Genomic DNA, 3,811 nt, shown 5'->3' with positions numbered 1-3,811 from the left:
CTCCTGTCTTTTTTCTAGTTATTGCGGAGGGACGGGACAGGGATTGGTGTATGATTTACAGAGACCTTGACCTCCCACCTCCCATGGGGCTGGATATCTGGTCCGCAGGCAAGAGTCTGGAGCCAGTGACTCCAGGAAAGAGGTCAGGGGTCCAGCTCTCTCAAGCAGGGTGGCCCCAAACTGGTCTGGTCCCGGGAAAGTCAAATGAGCACAAAGGCGGCTGGGAGGTTCCTCTGCCGGGGCACTGGGGCCGGACGGAGGCTGAAGAATTGAGACCTGAGGGGACGGGAAACTAATGAAGTTTCTGGTGTGAGGTCTGAGGACAGCGACGCAGGAATACGCTGTAGTGAGCTGCACTGAGCACCCTAGATTTTAAATTGGGGAAGAGTCCCGTTAGGTGCTCGGATCCAAGCGGAGGGGAGTACGACCTGGACCAGGGGTATGACGTCGCCATTAAAATCGGCATTAAATACCCCGCAGCGTTCGTGGATGGGGACAAAATGAAATGCGTTAGCGAGCAGGAGGCGCAACCTGAGCAGGAAGAGCCGCGGGAAGCGGGTCCGGTCTTGGCCGGCCATGCCCGCCACCTCCGCTGCTCGGCTCCCAGCATCAACTCGCCTTGGCCTCCGGCCACTTCCCAAGACCCCGCCTTCAAGCCCGCGGCTGGAGGCGGGCCCGAGGCTGATATTATCCAATCACAGGAGGGATCTGCTCAGGAGCCTGCCCCCGGAGCCTGGCTGGCCAATAGGGAGTGAGCGGCGGAACGCGTGCGGGGCGACTTCCCGCCGCTCGCCAGGCCCCGCCGGCTCCCTGACGCGCTGCCTGACTGAGGGGCCTCTGCCGCCCGCCGAGCGCTAGGGGCGGCGCTCTCCCGGTTTCACTCGGACAAGTTGCCACCCGCCCGGCCCAAGAGCTCGGCATCCTCAGAGCAGCGGGACGGGGCGGGACCGTGCGCAAAAAGCAGTCCCCGCCCTTTGAGTCATCTGCTGAACCGGCGGTGCCCGGGCCGGCCGGATGGGAAGAGTCGGCTGGGAAAAGACCACTACGGCGTCCCCACCACAGTCCCGGCGAGCCCAGGCAGCGCTGAACTGGTGGCCAGGAGGCTTGGCTGTGTCCCTGAGTGGCTTTGCGACCTTGGAAAAGCCATCATACCTCCCTAGGACTCAGTTTCCCCTTCTGTATCATAAGGGGCTTAGACTAAAGACTTTCTAACGAAAAATGGGGAGTTAAAACTGCCTGGGTTTGACTTCCAGCCTGCCTTGGTCAAAGCTCTTAACCATGCTTACCTTCTGTCCTCATTTGTAAAGTGGGGATTAAAAAATAGTACCTTCCTCTTAAGAGCTGCTATGAAGTTTGAGAAAATAAATGCATGTAAAGTAGACCATGGTACATATTCAGTACGTTAGCTATTATTAATCCTTCCGGCATCAATAGTCTAAGATTTATCCAGCATATCTGTGCAAAAGCAGAATAATCAGGCCCAGTCCTGAGGAACAGCTTTACTGCCAAAGCTGACCAGTATGCCCACTGGGTCACCTGAGAATGTGGCCCAAATCAGGTGGTCACGCCTTTACCTGGCAAAACTGGGAAAACAGTCCAGCCTCACCAAGTTCTCCAGAGTCCAGTTTGGTCACACCCATGGGACCCAAAATTGAAGGGCTCTTATCAGAGCTACTAATTCTACAGGGGAAGCTGGCAGGACCACTCTGATGCTTTCTGGGTTCCCTGTTTTCTCCTCTCCTTTCCCAGAAGGGTGTTGAGTTTCAAAGTTCCAAACCAGGCAGAGACTCAGTGAGAGGGCAAGTGACACCCCCTCAGCTCTGGAAGTGACCTGGTTTCTCTTACCAGACAGGTCTGGTGACTTTCTCTTAATGGGGTAGGTCCTGGGAAAGGAAATTCTTCTTTTCTCTCAGCATTTGACTTTTGCCTCCTCCCTCTGTACCACTCTTGGTTGCCCTCTATGGGGAAAGAAATGAACTACCCTAAGGTAGCGTGTTGGTGTCGACAGATTTCAAAAGCAGATGCTATGGATTGGAATATTACCAAATCAGACAGCTAGCTGTGAGCTGGCTTAGGGACCAGCTTCTGAACTGGGTCCCAGACCTTTTTATCTAAAGCTTTCTTTCTTACTGTTACCCCAGGGTGGGGTCTCAGTGAGCATTTCTTGCCATCTTTTCCTGGCCTAAATTTGACATTTAAAATTTTTTAGCCTTACTGTTAATGGATGTGGAATTTCTTTTGGGGTGATGAAGTGTTTTGGATTTAAATAGTGGTGATAGTCACACAACTTTGTGAATCTATGAAAACACACTGAACCGTACACTTTAGAAAAATGTATTTTATGATAGGTGAATTATATCTCAGTAAAAAAAAATCAGTCCTTTCTTCCTATAGTGTCTCTAGCAAGGTTTTCCTTCTAAATGCCTAGAGCCAGGTTTAGTGCCAGGTCCTCTTGAAAGTCTCTTAAGAGTTGTATGGGGAATATTTGCAACCTAAAATTTTCTAGGGAAAGTATGTACTCTTCTTTCTCTTATATGTAGTTACTTCAGAGAGCAAAGTCCAAGTTGGCTGTGTAGATCCACAGGAGCAGGTGTTGGAAGGCAAGGCATTGAGGGGACACACACACACACACACACACACACACACACACACACACACACACCCTCCAACTGCCTTTTTAGGAAAACCTGATTTCAAATGCTTCCTCCAAGATTGCTCTTCTAAAAGTGCCTCACTCACGCTTCTTCCTAGAGAACAGAGTACAGTAATAAGGGCACCTGGCCTCACCGCTATGTGCCAGGCAGTTTCATACTTTTATCCTCACAGCAATACTATTATCATCTTTGTTTTGCACATGAAGAGACTGAGGCTCAGAGCAGCTAAATAACCTAATAACCAAGGTTATACAATGACTTGTGTGCCTGGGGAGTGGAAGGAGTCTGACCCCAAGGCCCACGATTTTTAAACTACAACAGCTGTTTTCAGAGGGTTCCCCCAGAAGCTGCCATAGGGCAGGAGACCAGTGGTCAGGGTTTCCCCGGTTTCCACACGCATTGGCTAAAAGAGCCACACATATGTCTGTTTTGTATATTGGAGTTTCACGAGATAAAAATAAATTTGAAAAGAACCACCTTATACTATGCTGCCCTGCTCCTTTCTCAGACTTTCTAAGAACCAGGAAAGACTTCTTACTCTACTTTATCTAAAGCCACTCCAGGGCCTGGCAGAAAGGGATTGTCTTAAATGAGAAAAACCTGTATGGTTGACCAATTTCCTGGCTCATTCACCAAGATTTCCTTAACCTGGTTACATCCTTTGTTCCTTTTCAATTCTTCACCCTGTTAACAGGGTCTCAGCTGTTCCCCACATCCCTGCTGTGCGTGGGAGGGGGGATGGGGAAGGCAGGTTTCTGCAGGGATGGTCTGCCTCCTCTCACAACCCCCCAGCCCTACCTACCCACTGAGTCAGGAATCAGGAATGTCTGTGGGGGCAGCAGACAGGTATGTCACCCTGGGGGTGTCAGAGGGCTGACTCATCTCTCATCTCCACCCAATCTTCTCCTTACTGCTCTCTGAGAAATTTAACTCTGTCTAGAGATAAAGGGGAGAAATCCAAGACTCTGAAAAGCAAAATGTCTTTAATCTATGGCTATGTACAGTATTTAATACACCAGATTATTGAATTCAATAAATATTTGTTAAAAGAGAAGGAAAGACTTTCCTTCTCTTTAGTCTTTCTTCCTCCAGACCAAAGTTAACCTGAAGTTTCCTTGTCTGACTGTGGAGAGGATTGGTTTTTAGCTCAGAGTAGA

This window comes from Camelus dromedarius, chromosome 14 (genome assembly GCF_036321535.1).
Source record: "Camelus dromedarius isolate mCamDro1 chromosome 14, mCamDro1.pat, whole genome shotgun sequence".
Taxonomy (NCBI): domain Eukaryota; kingdom Metazoa; phylum Chordata; class Mammalia; order Artiodactyla; family Camelidae; genus Camelus; species Camelus dromedarius.
The sequence above is the reverse complement of the archived record's forward strand: the minus strand, read 5'-3'. Positions refer to the sequence as shown.